Here is a 12,274-nt window from a genome sequence, read left to right on the forward strand (position 1 = left end):
GATTCAAGCTGAGTTAAAGGTAGATCCCCCAAATTAAAATCGTAATATACTTTTACTTTACTTACCTATAGAGAACTTTTGCTTGACATTTCCTCACCCTGTTGATAAGTTGGTCAGTCACCAGGCTAAAGTCTTGTCAAACACGAAATAAGCTAAAGTCAATGTAACTGACATCCCTAGGAAGGGATGGCATTGCGTATATATGGCTGTTTTTCAAACGATCTATGGCTTTTCCAGTTAGTATTTGCCTCATTTTGTGGTTTCACTCATGAGAAGTGTTGGACTTGTATATTTGCCTGTAGTGGTAACCCTCTCTCTTTTTCCCTATCTGCTTTGGTAATTTTCTCATAATAGCCTTAGAATAAACTAAACTATTTCTGAAAGCTCACATTGTTTCACACACGTGAATTTTTGTATTTTTCGAAGCGATTTGAATGTGGATTTCAGAAGACTCTTGGAGACTTTCTAAGTGAAGCTTCCAATGAATATTTCAGCATACTGGTCTAGGTATACCCACAGTAGCTAGCAAAATAGGACCATGGAAAGAGGCAATATTAGAGCCCAATTAATATAAAATACAGAGAGCTCTCTATATACTATGCTTTTATAGTGTAAACAGAGTCATAGCATATTAAAGCTGGAACTGACTGCATGGGTTATCTGGCCCAATTCATTTATGGTACAGGTGAAAGAACAGACTGAGAGGGTTTGGGTCTTGCCCAGCATCCTGCAGTTAGCTACTTGCTTTTCCATCTTTCTCCTATTTGGTGCCATGCCCTCATCATTCCATGCTTCAAATGTCGCTGTCATATACTAATTGACTCACTTTTCATCTCTCCTCCTTTTCCGTCTATCTTGGGTCTCAGATTAATCATCATAAAATCTTCTAGTTAATACAATTGTCTGTCACATCAAGCACAAGGTTTCTTTTTTCTGGCACTAAGCACTGTCTCTGACCCAACCTCGACAAGCCAGCCTTCTCTCCGAAAATCCCAGAAATCAAATCCTACCCTGTGTCTCCTCTTTCTTTCTCCTTTCCTACCTTGGCTTACACTGGTGCACCTCCCCTGCCTTCACCTCTCCAGGAACTTGGCCCCAGCTGGCGTTTGCCCCTACTTTTCTTGACTTCTTGTGGATCTGTATCATATGATCTAGTTTTTCTTTCAGATTATGTGTTTCAAACTAGAAGGCAAATAACTCCAAGCCAGAGTTCTTTTCTCAGATTTTTATATGTATCATTTCTAACCTACCATAGTGCTACGGGGCACAGAGGTTGGAACCAGCCCAATGACAGAGGCCCTAGACCAGCAACTGTGTTCTTTCTCTCTTCCTCTCTTTTACTGTTTTTTTTTTTCAACCAGAAAACACCATTCTGAGAGATATCCTTGCTTCTTCACCTTCTTTAGATCATTGTTCAAAGCCTCAGTGACATAATCACTGACACTGAAAACCCCATCCCCAGCCTCACTATCCCCTTTTACTGCTTACTTTTTCTCCAAAGCAATCATCACCTTCAAACATTTCTCTAGAGAATTCCCTTCTTATTTGCTTATTGCCTGTCTCCCCTCATAGAAGGTAAGCTCCACGAAGCAGGATTTGTGTTGGTTTTGTTCATGACCACGTGACATGTGCATAGGACAACATCTGTTACACAGGCCGAGAGCCCATCATGCACTGGCTGCTGTGGTATCTGGAGAAGGATGTGAGAAACCAGACCTATTCCCTGCATTCCTATAGTTTGGTTGAGAGAGGAGAAGCTTTGAATGAATAATTGAACTGTAGGGAGTCCATACAAAAAGGAAATACTGGCTTCTAAGGAGTGTGAAGTGAAAGTCCTAATCCAGCCTCTCTGGGTTGATGCAGCCCTCTAGAAATAAGAAATATTTGACTGAAAACAACTAGCTGTTAGCTCCCCTGAGGAAAGAGTGGGAGGGGGCATAAATTGATTTGGGGATCTTGTTTTTCCCCCTTTTCAAATTTTTATTTAAATTCTAGCTAGTTAGCATACAGTGCAATATATTGATTTCAGGAGTAGAATTCAGTGATACAACACCCAGTGTTCATCACAGTAAGTTCCTTCCTTAATACCCATCACCCATCTAGCCCACCCCCATCCATCTCCCTCCAGCAACCCTCATTTTGTTCTCTGCAGTTAAGAGTGGTTCAGGGGATCTTAAATGAAGCTATGCACCAAATGCATGCTCAATGATAGTAATTAGAGGCCAATTTTTGACCTCCCAGTTGTACTTTAAACCACATTTGATAGCATGCAAATCAATTTTTGGGTGCCTGGATGTTTGCCTTTCTGGTTAGTTCTTTCAATCCCCAGCAACACTGACACACTCCCAACATGAATTCCCAAATTAAGACTGCCATATACCTTACAATACATTTCAAAGGAAAGTATAGACATAAATTAATAAGTAATAGGTCTTACAAAACACTCATTATTACAATGTTGACTAATTTCTTGGATGCCTGGGTAGCTCAGTCAGTTAAGTGTCTGACTCTTGGTTTCAGCTCAGGTCATGATCTCACAATTTTGTGAGTTCGAGCCCCGCATTGGTCTCTGTGCTGACAGCGTGGAGCCAGCTTGGGATTCTTTCTATCCCCTTCTCTCTCTACCCCTCCCAACTGGCACTGTCTCTATCTGTCTGAAAATAAATAAATACACTTAAAAAAATGAATATTGACTAAGTTCTAATTCTCTTCCTCTACCCAGCCACAAACATTTCCATCTGTGATTTTTTTAAGACCTTTTTTTTTGTGTTTCCTCACATGCAATCTATAGGGCATTTCTGTCTGAAGGCATAGAGCCTTCCCTTGGCTTGTGTCTGAGCTGGGTACCATCCGGACTCAATGCAGTTTTCCTGGTGCTTTTATGGATGAGGAATGTGTTCTCATCTTTTTTTACCCATGCCCCTCCCTTCAGTGGAAGCTGTCTATTCATTTCACTCAGGTTTAAAAGTAGAGGTATTTTTCTTGAAAACAAGTCTGTCATCATCTAGCTTTCTGTATAGACCCCACAAACTGCCTCCCCCTAACCCCAGTGAAACTGGTCAGCAGTTAAGTTACCACTTCAGGCCAGTTTTAATAAAGTTATATAAAAAGCAGTTTTCAAATTTTAACGTGTTTTCAAACCGATACACGTGATCTATAAAACTTTACACACCAAATCCATACTCTTTGGCCTTCCTCAAAGGAGGTAGGGTAGAAGTTGAATCACAAGAAAGGAGCCTATAAGACAGAAAGTTTTTTTAAAGGGACGAAGGGAGTAATCGTTATTTCAGTCTATATTTCCAGGACCCTGGGGATCGATGTTAGTATCTCCATTTTTTAGGTTAGAAAGCCGAGAAAGAAAGATCACCCAGAAAACAAGAAGGAGAGAATAAGACTTGTATCCAGGTGCATGTCTCTAAAGTCTGTGTCTTATCCACCTGCCAAGTGGCCTCCAGGAACAAATGGGTGACTAAGGCAAGATGAAAATAACAGAAATTAGAAACGATAGGGGAAGATAGTTTCTTTCTTTCATATAAAGCTTTTATTCAACAGTTGTAGGTGATGAAGTAGCTTGTTCTGTGCTTGCTTGATTTTGGAACCAGTGTTTGATTTCTGAGCATAAGTTGCTAGATATTAGGAGTTCTTTAAATTTACTTAAAAAAATTTAAATTAGGATACCAATGGAATCTTCTTTAAGTTAAATAATCTGTCTGAATATTTATACCATGGCCTGTGAAGACACTTCTACTGAGAAAAGTTGACAGTGACGAAAGAAGAAGACAACAGGACACTGTCATATGTTAAATTGTAGCCAGTTAGGAGTTAAAAGGGAGGAAGAACCAAAACTCAAAATCTCCTGCCTTTTGCTTTACTTTTCAGAAATCAGAAGCAGTCCCTGGTGTGCTTTAATGTGACCCTTGGAGGTGCTCTCCTACAAACAAAGAAAGAGGAACTGTCCTGTGACTGGAGATCCATTGGGAGATGGGTGAGTATGTGACCCTGCAGGAGCTAGAATCCCTCTGTCCAGGGACTTAGAACCCAGGAAAGAGGATCAAATACCACAGAATTGGAACTATGAGAGGTCAAAAGAGAACATAACCTTTACCAGGGATGCTCAGAAAAGTTGTCAGAGAAGGTCCTTTGAGTTGACGTGGCGTTCCAGAAAATCAGGGAGCAGGGAGGAGCCCTTCAGTAACCCTTGTCTGTAAATAGACACTAATAGGGGAATACATCCAGTCTGGAGTCTTCAAATTCTAGAAAAGGTCAGAGAACCTGGAAAATGCTGATTATGTGTCATGAAAACTATAGTACAACCAAAAGGAACAAGTAGAAGAATTCATATCGTGGACAAAGAAGAGAATAAGTTAGCTTCAAGTTCAGTGAGTTTTACCTGGTGGTCCTAGGTGTTTTGGGAGCCATGGCTTTGGTGAGGACATGGCCAAATCCAAGAACCACACTATGTATAACCAGTCCCTAAAATGTCACAGAAGTGACATCAAAACAAAGTCATGGATGTCTTAAATGAATTGATCCCAATTTCCTAAGGAACACATGCTTTCCAAGAAGCACAAGAAGGATCAGAAGAAGATGGAGACCAACAATGCCAAAGCCATGAGTGCATGTGCTGAGGCTAGCAAGGCCCCTGTAAAGCCCAATGAGATCAAGCCCATGGTCCCGAAGGGTAGCAGTTGCAAGCTCAGTCAACTTGCCTACATCGCTCACCCCAAGCTTAAAAAATGTGCTCTGTTCGTATCACCAAGGCTCTCAGTCTCTGCCTGCCAAAGGCCAAGGTTCAAACCAAGGTTCAGGTGGCAGCTGTGGCTTCAGCCCCCAGAGGTACCCAGGCCCCCACAAAGTCTTTAGCATAGAGACTTCTGTCGCTGATATGAAGACAGAAGGACTGGAGTGGCTCGCGGGCTTCTGTCTGCATGGGGCCGCTGTCTTCCTGGGCTATTTGTACAAATAAAGCTGAAGTATCTGTTAAAGAAAAAAAAGATCACTACCTGAAAGGAACGCTGACAGAGGCCCAGAATTATCAGGAGTCTTGATGATTACACCTGCTACATCACACAAGTTATGTCATCTTTTAACGCTTAGTTCCATCATCTGGAAAACAAGGGGGTTGCATTAAATTATATATGAGGTCTCTCTCAGCTGTAAATTCTAGATAGGTGAAGAACATGTCTATAAGACGGGAGCTGGGAAACCATTCATAGCATTTAAAGAAAACAATCAGGACAAGCAATGGGTTTAAATAAAAGGGGAAAAAGAAGTGTGCAATTAAAAATATTCTCATTTCCTTAACTTCTACATTAGGTCCCCTTACATATTATGAAATGATAACAGACAACCATTTACTAGGTACAATTTTGCTATAATAGCTATCATTTATTTGGGGCTTCCCATGGGTCAAAGTGCTGTATTTAGCATTTTAGATATTATATTTCATTTAGTACCTAAGACCTGTGAGGTAGGTGCCATGGTTGTTCACCCTTTGACAATGAGATTGAAGCTTGCAGAGCTGAAATCTTTCCTTAGGTCACATGCTACGTCCTAAGCAGCAGAGGTGGGATTGGATTCCAGTCTGTCCTCCTGCAAAGCACTTGATCTTAACCTTGACAGCCCAAGGACTTAGACCAAGAATGACCAGATCAATTTGCAAGATCCCTTCTTTAATGTTGAGATCATGGAACAGCTGATAAAATTTTAAGTACAACTTTTTTTTTTCTTCAGATGTTACCTATCAAAGAACAAATATCTAGTGTTTACAGAAATAAAAGTTCTATTACATTTCTTCATGTCAGAGTATACAGAGGGTTTATGTGCATCTGTGGGAAGAAAAGGAAATACAGCTGTTTTGCAGGTAATAACAGTTTATTTTATGTCCTATTTTCTTTAACAGTGATTGCTCTTACTTGGAAACTCTCCTGGCATTTTGTAGGCAATAAAAATGTAAGAAGAATGTTTTTTGCAGAGTTTCACTACCCTGGCCCCCAGTTCATAATCTGTGGCAGAAGGCATCTGCACCCTAATTCCAGAGTGGTTTATCGATATATCCAACAGAAACATGCGAACCAGGGCCACACCTCTGATGTGCTTCATGCCTCCGGTCAAATCTTCCATCAGTGGACCCTCCAACAGCATTGTGAGAAAACAAACAAACAAACAAACAAACAAACTTGCCAATTTGAGAGAATGCTGAGGAAAATATTTCTCACAAGAAAGAAACAGAAATGGACTATTCCAAAATAAAATGCATAATTTGATGTTAATAACACTTCATTGCTCTCCGATTAATGATCCTCGTCCAGACTCAGGGCTAGTCCAGAGCAATAGAAACTGTGTTCAATGCCTCAGAAAACTCCTTTTGAGCATCCTCATTGCTTACCCTTCTGTAAGCTCCCACTCTCCTGATCTCTGTAAGGTCCCATTCCTGATGGCCCTCGAGGGACAAGTTTTGTTCTCTGAAACTTCTCTGCTCTCCATTCAGGTCTCTTTGGGCCTTACTTGCTACTAATGAATTAATCTGGATGAATGGGTACAGGCACCAATGAAGTTTTGGCTCTTTAATTTTTGAAAATTAAAGCACCTATTTAAGTACCACTATTCTGGGGGCACCTGGGTGGCTCTGTTGAGCGTTTGACTTCAGCTCAAGTCATGATCTCACGGTTTGTGGGTTTGAGCCCCGCATTGGACTCCGTGCTGACAGCTCAGAGCCTGGAACCTGCAGCCTGCTTCAGATTCTGTGTCTCCCCATCTCTCTGCTCCTCTCTCACGCGCGCTCTCTCTCTCAAAAATAAATACAAACATTAAGAAAAATCACTATTCTGAACCTAAGCGTGGTGCTAGGTGCTTCATGTAAATCAGCTTTGAAACTTCAAGAGCCCTGCGATATTGATATTTATGGAAGAGGAAGGGGAGGCCTGGAGAAGTGAAGGGATTTGCCCAAGTCCCGTGGAGATCATGTGGGAGATGGTGGTAGCAAAGCCTGTGCTTTCCTCACTGTTGTGCATTTCCTCCCCATGATGTTTTAGTCATGCCATTGGAGACAATGCTAAAATTATAGGCCCCTCAGGCTTCAAACTGGCCCATGTGCACGAGTGAGAAAGGAGGAAGGGTGCTCAGCAGATCCATTAATCGTCAACTGAATCGACTCTGGAATGTTCTATCGTTCTTCTTCATTCTCTTGCTGTCACAAATATCTAATAGAATAATTAATAATAATAATAATAATAATAATAATACCTTATCATTCTCTCTTTCAGTTGTATAACAACTTTGTGGTATTGTTTCAGCTAAATCAAGAATGAGGTCTTAGTTCCAGGAGTGCTTATCTTCCCTAGCTGTTCCTTGGAGTAGCAACATTGCACCCTGGACATTTTGAATTTGTAAGTCTTCACTGAAAGGCACAGTGGAAACTTAGGATAATTTTATACTTGTTATTATTGTATCCATTGCTAGAGACTTTGAGGAAACTTTATGAGTGTGAACGGTTGACATTTGTTTGTTTTAATGGCAATGACTGACTGGAAGAAAGGGATTAAGAGAATCTCATGGCCTGCTACTGTGTGTTGATATTGAGGTTAGCACATCCACGTGCAAACAGTTGAACAAGGTAGTTTGCAATTTGTAATGACACCCTCGATTCAGTTGATGACTTGGAGGATGATGCCGGCTTATGGTTCTGACAATAAGACCTCTTGAGTGAGCCCGAAAGCATACATATTTCAGCAGGTTTTAAAGATCATTTGGCAGGTCTGATTACCAAGAGCAACACCCAGTCAGTCCACAAGCAATAGCAAGGGGTGCATAGTGTAGTGTCTGTTCGCTGATCAGAGCAGGTGCTACAGAAAGTGCCCTCGGGGAAAGAGGGCTTGACTCTGAGCCACTCCGACAAGTGAGAAAGCTGAGGAACAGCTTCAGAAACACTTGCCCAGACACAAGCTATTGGAAGAGAAATACAGCAGTATTTAAGCATTTACAAGCTATACCAGTGCTGGAGGCAAGCCGACCCTTTTCTCTGCTTTTGCACAAATGGAAAAAAATACGAATTGCCATGGGATCTAAAAATATGGACAACAATGTTTGGGAGAAATCAAACATCTCACATAATTTCAGAATGGGCTTCATTACCATGAACTATATGGATTTTTCACTCTTAGAACATGGGAAATGTGAACAGTTTTTTATACCCAGAGAAGGAGGATTCCTTCTTTCCCTTACTCAGAGATTTTGTTCTAAAGAATTTTTTTTTCATTTTCTTCTCATGGAAGTGTTACTTAAGAGGCTACATAACCAGTTCCTAATAAAGGATCTCGGAAATATCAGCAGTGTTGCTAGAAGTTCAGGGGTTAGATTTTGGTTTTGTTTGTTTGTTTGTTTGTTTGTTTTTGGTTTTGTTTTTTTTTAGCTTTTGACGTTTCTGAGATGCTTCTGCAAATATGGCTCTTATAACATTATCTTAATATTCCTAGAAAATAGGGGGTTATCTCATGCAGACAAGGTGGCTTTTACTGACCTTTCAGCCACCAAGTCACGAAGTCTTACAGTATTCCTTGCATAAGAATTGACATACATTTACAATAATGGATGAGTTAAATGGGGCTATTAAAAGACCTTAAGAAAAAGCCTCTCATGTGAATACACATGTTAAGTAGCTATGTAATGTTTTTATGATCATTTCATATTTAAAGCTACTTCACACAATCCCTGGGATATAGGCTTAATTATCGTATAAGTAAACCAATGAGCACAAAACTGGTAATGCTGACATATTTAAAGAAAAATCATATCCTACGTATTTGTTTTAGCAAGTAGGCTGATTGTCCAGGTAGCCTCAATACAACATTGAAGGTTTAAAATAAATAAATAAAATGCTCCCAAAAAACTACCTATAAAATGTACTTAATGGTTTGATCGATATGTGCGTGTGCCAGGTACTACACTGAGAGCTGAAAACAATAGATAAAAAAGGCAAGTCCTATTTTTAAAGGATTTGATGAGTACTCAGATATAAGTGTAGAATTTCTATATCATATATACTTATATCGTATATAGACTTTATATTTACATTTATACATATATTGTATATAGACTTGTACTATGTACTTATATTGTATATAGGTTTGTATATTTACATATATATGTAAACTTGCATGTGATATCTGATACCCAGAAACGTCTAAGAATGAGATGGGAAAGGCAACTGCCATTTACTAAGCATCCGCTCTGGAAAATATGATATGTATGTAGGATGTTTACTCACCATAATTCTGATGATCTGTGTGCTAACCCTCTCATACACAGATACTGAGGTTGAGAAGAGAAGAACAATTTGTCTAAGGTCATGCATCTTAAAGGTAGATTGAACAAAACAGTTGTGACTCCAAAGCTATTATTCCCAAATTCCACCTCCTCTCCCATCTCCTCCTGTCTCCATTGTGCCATATTGCATCAAATACTGCACAAAGTTTTACTTTATTTGTTTTGTTTTACATTGATAATGTAGTACACATGTTCTTTCCTGGACCATTATATTTGCTTTTGCCGAGTGTGTAGGAGCAAACGAAGATGAGAGCCCAGAAGCTCAGAGTCAATTGTACAAGGCTGACTGGCTGCTAAAAAATGGATAATTCACAAAATAAATACATTATTATCTGTTCAAAATATAATGTAGAAACTGGAAAGGACCTTAGAGACCTCCTTCATTTTACAAATGAAGAAACTGAACCCCATAGTGGCACAGTTGTAATCCATTAGTCAATCACTTATTAAATAGGGCAGCAGAGAATTTTATTTGAGCATTGTTCAAGCAACGATTTGCAGGAAAAGGCCTCTAATTTGTCACTTGGATTCTTGGCACTGTTTTTAAACCATGTTTTCTAGAATAAATGGACATCTTCAAAACAAACAGATTATTGCTATGTTCTTTTTGCCTGGGATTATGAGTTTCCTAAGGACTGTAAAGAATCAAACTATAAGGAAAAAACTAGGGGGAACTAATCTTTGCAGATTAATTTGGTTCTCCCACCCCAGTTTATGAGGCAGCAATCTTGCCATGCTTATTGATTATCAGACAAGACTACTAATCCCCTTAAGGTCATTAGTGTACTTAATTAAAGAGCAGTTAGCAAGCTTCTCTTTACTAAAGTAATGTGGCTGTTAAAAGTGATTTGTACTTTACCAATATGGTAGCTATTAATCTGAAGGTCAATTTGTCATTTATATTTTCCCAAACAAATATATTTGGTAGGTCAAGCGAGCACTGATATTTATCACATGCCCACTTGATGCACTGTATCTATAATTGTCAGTTAAGAAAGAAAGCTTCTAACTGCCCTGTCTGTATATGCAAACCGTCATTCCTATCTTTTTGAACATCACGCCCAACTATTGTTTGCTTAACAATCTGATAACTTTCCTCTTTTGCTAAGGGTATTGTATGCAATAATGTTGATTGGAAAAATATTTTTTTTTTCTATGTAAACTGCTGGGTTCCAAAAGCATTTGAATAAGAATGAAAAACCCCACATATATAGCCCATTAGGAAGTGGTTCCAGAGACAGATTTAAAAAATAACAACTGAGTTCACAAAATTCACAGTTGGAAAGCATAGGTTGTTACATTTAACATATATAATTTCATGTGGTAGTTGTAGAAATATGCATACGGTAGAATTCATTGGCTGGCCTCCAACGGCATTCTCCATTTGGTCCTATCCACTTTGTTTCAGTATTGCACCTGCAGAATAGTAAATGTTCAATCACATTGTACCTGAGAACAAACAGTCCTGTGGATGATTAGGTATTAAGGAGTTCCTAATGAAAAGGGAGAGAAATTGCATACGCCATTGCTGGATTTCCTTCAGGAAAGAATGGAGAAGTTTCCAGAGCTCAGAGAAGTGATGACAAACCTAAGTGTTAGCAATCAGATTACATGTTAGATTATCTCACTGCCTTTCTCAATCTTCTAGATTCTGTTTCTATTTTCCAATTGGAAAATGAATTCATAAAGACAGCTATCTCCTTTGGGAACACATATGAAAGCATTTGGCTCCCTGGAGAAAACAAAACAAAACAAGCCAACAAGGTTTTATTAACTGAGGTTATTTTTGGTCTGTTCCTCCAAATTACAGTTCAAAAGGTTAGACCATGATAAATGAGGAGAGAAAACACTGTTGAGTTTTTGTGAGGTAAGTGGTGAGGGGAAAATATATCTAAGTATCATGTCATTGAATGACAGGTATAAAGTTTTGCCCTTTCTGATTCTAGATCCCTTTTCAGCCCCAGCAATCATTTTCCAGTGGTATCCACTTTCGGAGCCAAACCAAATGTGCCAAACGTAAAAATGCAGTGGCCAGTGCAGCCAATACAGGCTCCCGCCAACTAACATCAGTCAGACTTCCCTTCCGGCTCTTGGGTATCAGTGTGATGGCACTGAGATTGTCTGGTGATTCTAATTTTGCACTTGGGATGGAAACAAATGTTTTGGGGTGATTACTTGGCTCTTTGGGACTATCTATGACATATTTCTCTCTCATATTTCTAACTGCAATTAATCTAACGTGTATTTCAGATGCACCGTTATAGTACCAGGAGAGCAACTTAAAGAACCATGGCCCATATTGGGAGATTCCCAAGGAGCTTTCAGTAGGGAGTTGAACCATGGGATTGCAGCCAGTTAGCAAACTTTAGGAACCAGAAGTATAGTGTGACGTGTAGAACAGCAAGCACCATTAATAAGCTTCTTGGTTTTACCAGGCACACAATTACCTCTTTTATGCAACCACCCATGAGACATTATTATTAGCTCCAGTTTACAAATTGGGGTCTTGAAGCTTAACAAGATCCCACACCTAGTAATCTGCTTCCAGGGTGAGTGCTTCTCCATTATACTAACACTTTAAGAAGAGAGAAGGGCCGGTGAATGAGCACATAAGAGGGGTAGCCAGGATGGTCCCAAACCCATACCCACCGACACTCAAATATTGAAGGACTAACAATGCTCATTCATTAGTGATCATGACAGTCACAGACAGGTTGAGTGGTAGTAAGAAGGGTTGTAGCTTAAGTATGGTGTGTCACGAAAGGTTTCTTAAGCTCTCTCCAGTCCCGTGGAAGCTCTGACTCCTAATGTAAAACTGAATTCCAGAGAAAGATATTTGACCATGTGTGTTGCATTAGGATGCTGTAATTATGCTTTAAAAGCATACGGAACTATTCAACATTTTTATTGGTCTGAGGATTGATGCATCTGAAGCAGCAGAAACCAAGAC

The 12,274-nt window shown here is 39.6% G+C and overlaps 1 pseudogene; it reads left to right on the plus strand.

Moving 5' to 3' along the window:
* The first annotated feature begins 4,434 nt into the window (after positions 1-4,434).
* LOC147572480 (large ribosomal subunit protein eL29-like) lies at positions 4,435-5,007 on the plus strand (annotated as a pseudogene).
* Positions 5,008-12,274: the final 7,267 nt, after the last annotated feature.

This window comes from Puma concolor, chromosome E4 (genome assembly GCF_028749965.1).
Source record: "Puma concolor isolate L17-30 chromosome E4, mPumCon1.1.hap2, whole genome shotgun sequence".
NCBI lineage: Eukaryota > Metazoa > Chordata > Mammalia > Carnivora > Felidae > Puma > Puma concolor.